We start from the raw sequence: 6,000 nt of genomic DNA, 5'->3' as shown, positions 1-6,000 counted from the left end.
GTCACTTTTGGTAATGGCCTATCTGGAAAAGTTGTTGGTATGGGAACTCTAAATTTTGAAGGGTTACTGGGCGAAAAATGTGATGTTAGTTGAAGGAGCGAGGGCTAATTTACTTAGCATCGGTCAAATCTGTGATCAAGGGTTTCTTTGTTTCTTTTGATAGTGATCATTGTTATGTTCTGAATGATGACAATGAATGTATCTTGCAAGGATTTCGATCCAATGATAACTGTTACACTCTAACCCCTGTGTTTACTTGTCATTCAGCTATCAACAACACCACAGATCTGTGGCATGCCAAGCTTGGGCATATTAATTTTAAAAACCTGAAAAAATTGTCAAATGCAGGTATTGTTCGAGGTCTTCCCAAGCTTGGTAAGGAAAGTGAAGGTAAGTGTGAACCGTGTCAACTTGGGAAGCAATTAAAAATCACTCACAAGCCTGTGTCTGATATCAATACCTCAAAGGTATTGGAATTGCTTCACATGGATCTTATGGGTCCAATCCAAGTTGAAAGTTTGAATGGTAAACGATATATCTTTGTGTGTGTTGATGATTTCTCTCGTTTTACTTGGGTATATTTCTTAAGAGAAAAATCTGACACTTTTGATGCCTTTAAAACTCTTTGTCTGAGATTAAGAGTTGAGAAAGGTTGTAATATTGGGAAAATTGTTCGAATTCGGAGTGATCATGGTAAGGAGTTTGAAAATTCTGTGTATGATGATTTTTGCAAGTCTACAGGTATAACTCATGAATTTTCAGCTCCCAAAACTCCTCAACAAAATGGAGTTGTTGAGAGGAAGAATCGAACTTTGCGGGAAATGGCAAGAGTGATGTTAAATAGCAAGAAATTGACAAAGTGCTTATAGGCTGAAGCTATTAACAACGCTTGCTACATAATAAACGAGTGTTTATTCGTCCAGGTACCTCAAAAACATCTTATGAAATCTGGAAAGGTAAGCGCCCCAATGTAAGTCATTTTCATGTTTTAGGTTGTGTGTGTTATGTCTATAAAGATCGTGAGCATATTGGTAAATTTGATGCTAAAAGTGATGTTGGTGTGTTTATTGGATATTCCTTAAACAGTAGAGCTTATCGTGTTTATAACATGAGAACTCAAAGCATTTTGGAATCGGCTAATGTGGTTGTTGATGATTTTAGAGATTTTTCGAGTTTTCCACGAAGCCAAGATAGATAGTCTCATGGATACTCCTCCAAAAGTTGTAACGGCGGATCCCGATGCGGCGGAACCCATTACTGATGCTGCAAATGACGAATCTGCTGCTGCAACTGAAACTGGAGAACCAGAACCGTCTATCTTGACTCATCCAAACATCATCACTGACTCTATTCAGAAAGAACCAAGAACCAGAGTCAAACTGAATCATCCAAAAGATCTCATCCTTGGAAATCCTGAAGAAAGCATGGTAACTCGCAGAAGGTATATTAATTTAATCAGCTTTCTTTGCTTTGTTTCTCAATATGAACCGAAAAATGTGAAGGAAGCCATGACCTTTGAGGAATGGCTCAATGCAATGCAAGAGGAACTCAACCAATTTGTTCGCAACAAGGTATGGATTTTGGTCCGAAGACCAAAAGGTATAAATGTTATTGGAACAAAGTGGTTGTTTAAAAATAAAAGTGATGAGTTCGGTACAATTGTGAGAAACAAGGCTCGTTTGGTGGCTCAAGGGTACACACAGGTAGAAGGTATTGATTTTGATGAAACTTTTGCTCCTGTTGCAAGATTAGAATCAATTCGTTTACTTTTGTGTATTGCTTGTATTCTGAATATTAAATTGTTTCAAATGGATGTGAAATCTGCCTTCCTAAATGGTATTTTGAATGAGGAAGTTTATGTTGAGCAACCAAAAGGATTCGAAGATCCTCAATTTCCAGACTATGTATACAAACTTGAAAAAGCTTTGTATGGTCTGAAACAAGCTCCTCGAGCTTGGTATGAAAGGTTGACTCAATTTTTACTTTCTCATGGCTATCACAGAGGTAGTGTGGATAAAACTCTTTTCATCAAACATATAAAATCTGATTTTATCATTGCTCAAATTTATGTTGATGATATAGTTTTTGGTTCTACATCTAACCATGAAGTGCGGTATTTGTTGATCAAATGAAAAGTGAATTTGAAATGAGCATGGTTGGTGAGCTTAATTTCTTTATGGGTCTTCAAGTGAGACAAATGGAAGGAGGTACATTTGTATCTCAAAGCAAGTATGCTAAGAACCTTGTCAAGAAATTTGGCCTTGAATCGGCTAAGCAAGTAAGTACTCCTATGAGCACCACCATGAAATTAACAAAAGATGAGAATGGAGTAAAGGTAGACACTACACTCTATCGTAGCATGATTGGAAGTCTTTTGTATTGAACTGCTAGTCGTCCTGATATCTGTTACAGTGTGGGAGTGTGTGCTAGATATCAAAGTAATCCTATGGAATCTCATGTATCGAGTTTGTAAAAAGGATTATTAGATATGTTAATAGCACTCCTGATTATGGAATTCGGTACTCGAAAGATACCAATTCAAATCTTGCTTGTTTTAGTGATGCAGATTGGGCAGGAAATGCTGATGATCGAAAGAGCACAAGTGGAGGGTGTTTCTTTCTTGGGAATAATCTAGTATCTTGGCATAGCAAGAAACAGAATTCCATCTCCTTATCCACCGCCGAAGCCGAGTACATAGGCTGGCATGAGTTGTTGCACTCAACTATTGTGGTTAAAACAAATGTTGATTGATTATGGGTTTGATTTGGGTGTTTTGACTATTTTTTGTGACAATACTAGTGCCATAAATATTTCCAAAAATCCTGTTCAACACTCTAGAACAAAGCACATTGATATAAGACACCACTTTATCAGGGAACTTGTTGAAAATAAATCATTGCAATTAGAATATGTTGATACTGAAAAACAATTAGCTGATATTTTCACAAAGGCCCTAGATGCAAGTCGCTTTGACTCCCTCAGAAAGTCTTTGGGAGTTTGCATTGTTTAATTTTATCTGTTCATAATTCTTGTACAATAGTGTTATGTGATTCATCTCTAGCTCTTAATCTTCTATCATTGTATTTTGACAAATCATGTTTATGCTTTTGGAATATAATTAGTTAGGATCTCAGTCTGATCATACTTTGTGATGTTGTGTTAAAAGGTTCATGTTACTCTTTATACCGTATGCAGGAATAAATAATGTTCTTATACAGAGTTGAGCAATTTTTGTTTCAGTCTTGTCAGGCCCCTTGCTGGAATAGAGCTACCCATACTGAGGTGTGAAAGCCATCTGATGAGTAAGCTGGAACATTGTAATTAGCAACTATGATGAGGATGCACTACCATAGAAAAGGGCTACCTTCAGTATGGTGTGAAAGCATCCAGTTGCGGGATCAAATTGAAAAAGGCGAAAATGAAAAATCTTGCCAAGGACAATGATCCTATTTTCACTGCACACACTTATGCCTGACAAGTGTGTTCAAATCTGTAAGTCTCCTCTATTAAAATTAAATTGATAAATCCTGGTTCACAACTTTCAGTAACATGCATATCTTTTTCATCAACATCAATTAAGTATGATTATTTCATGAGATACTAATTAGTTATTTTCCTTAAAAGCATATCATGTATTTTATTTTGTCAATTGTCAATGATATTTGATTTACTTGCTTAATTCGAATCACATATAGTTATTGTACACTTTGTTTGTTTATTTTCGGTTTTTACAAAAAATAAATAAATAAATAAATAAAAAAAAATAATGAGGGAGGCGTGTGACTTGTTTTATGGGTTAAGGAAAATCTTGTGCATAAATGGTAAGTATCAACATTCATTCTTTCTTTGATTTATTATGATATGTTTCCAAGTAAAGATTAATCTTTATATGGTAATGTGTCTTTATTCTTGAAAGATTGATTTATTTTTGGAAAAATTTGTTGGCATTTCTAGTTTCCTTTTATTCTTTAAAAGAAAATTAAAAAAAAAAAAGGGGGAAAGGAGTTGAGAAGTGGGCGGTTTCCTCTTTTGGTTCATGGGCTGGCGGTTACCATTTGAATTTTCAAAATTGGTTTCCTTTTTCTTGTTTTGATTCCAAGGTTATATAAATCAAATTTTGTCACTTAATTCTCCACCTACCCGAACCCTCTTCTTGTTTCTTTGTCAGTCACTATTCATCTTCTCTTTCAGTTTCAAAATGGTGAGAACCAAGAATCTAGGGCACTCTAAAAAATTAGAAGAAACCGTTCCAACTCCTTCTAGTGCACCCCCTGCTGCTTCAGTTCCTCCTCCTGCTGCATCAATGGCTGGCACCACTCCAACAGGCCCTTCCACTCGAACTCGAGCCCAGCAAGCCTCGGCTGAGAAAGAACTTCAAGCCTCTCAATCTCGAGAGAAGACTGTTCCTCCAGCCAAGAAGAAACTCAAGACTAATCCTCCCTCGGCTTCCTCGAGTTCCAGTTCAGAAGAAGAGGATCCAATGGAAGTCTCTTCAGACAAATCAGTATCTCTGCATACTGAGAAGGACAGTGAGGACACAGAACTCGAGCCAGAGCCTCCTCGCTCGAAAACTGCTTCAGCAGCAAAGGCCTCTGCTGCTGCCAAAGGCAAGCAGCCCATGGAAGATCCTCCATCTGGTAATATCCCTTCCTCTATCTCTGGCTGTCCAACTTTTTACTATCGAGACAATGAGCGTGACTGGAATCTATATGCAACTCGTAAGTTTGAAAGTGAGAGGAATTATGATTTGCATGCCCATCGTGTTTATGGTATTGTAAAGTTCATTCAATTTCATCAATGGGAAAACACTCTTACTGGTTTCATTGGATTCATTGCTAACATTATTAAAGAATTTTATGCTAATCTTACTGATGATTTCCTTGATGAGAACTCTAGACTGTATAGAAGAGTGTATGTTAGGGGTCACTGGTTCTCATTTTCTAAAAAGGACACTGCTCAGGCTCTGCAATTGCCTGAGAATGTATCCAATGCTGTGATGTCCATGGATCGTGACTTGATGCACTCTGAACTCACTGGTGCTCGTTTAGAACTGAAACCAGGGGAGAGTCTTCGAATTACTCACCTCACTTTTGCTCATGCTTCCCTTATGCGGTTTGCATTAAGCAATTGGGTTCCAAATTCTAACAAGACCGTGGTGTCTCAAGAAGTGGCTACACTCCTATACCGCATCACTTCTGGCACTTCCATTGATCTAGCCTCTCATATTCTCAACCAGATTGTCTCCTTCCGAAGAGGTAAAAAGCCAACCTTCAAACTTGTATTTCCAAATCTAATCTATAAGGTTTTATCTTCTCAGAAGAATGTGGCCCAAGCACATGAAACACTTGAGCCTCCCATCACTGGCCCTACATTCCAACCCTCTGAATACTTTGATGGTGTGTTTCAAAAACGGCCAAAGGCTGCTGCTTCTGCTGCTTCTGCTGGTGCAAGTTCAGGCACTGTTGCTGCAGAACTCCTGGAAGTCAAGTCTGAACTTCAGAATGTGTACACTCGTCTTGAAGCAATGGCTGATGTCCAGCATGACATGTCCAGGCAACTGTCCACCTTGATTAAACTATACAAAAATTAAAGTGTTATAGTTTGGTTCTTTTTAATTAAACTTTGGTCTATTTTTGTTCTTTGTTTACTTTGGCACTCCGATAAACAAAAAGGGGGAGAGATATTTATTTTTTTGGTTTGTTGCCCAACTCTGGACCCTTTTTTCAGGGGGAGTTGTGGTTTGTTAGTACTTGTGAACTTAATGTTTAAAGTTAGCATGTTCTTTGTTTTTATTGTGATATTCGATTGTGTTACTCAGGGGGAGTAGTAGCTTTTGCTCTTGTTAACTTTGCATTGCAGGTACTTTATGGAAAAAATTATTTTGTTCATCTAAAGTGCCAAAGGGGGAGATTGTAAAGTCCTTTTTTGGCAAGTTAGGTGACAAAATAATTTTTCCTTTTTATGGTAAGATTGCTATGCATTCATTTTCGAAATCTTACC

This window comes from Cannabis sativa, chromosome 2 (assembly GCF_029168945.1).
Source record: "Cannabis sativa cultivar Pink pepper isolate KNU-18-1 chromosome 2, ASM2916894v1, whole genome shotgun sequence".
NCBI classification, from domain to species: domain Eukaryota; kingdom Viridiplantae; phylum Streptophyta; class Magnoliopsida; order Rosales; family Cannabaceae; genus Cannabis; species Cannabis sativa.
The sequence above is the reverse complement of the archived record's forward strand: the minus strand, read 5'-3'. Positions refer to the sequence as shown.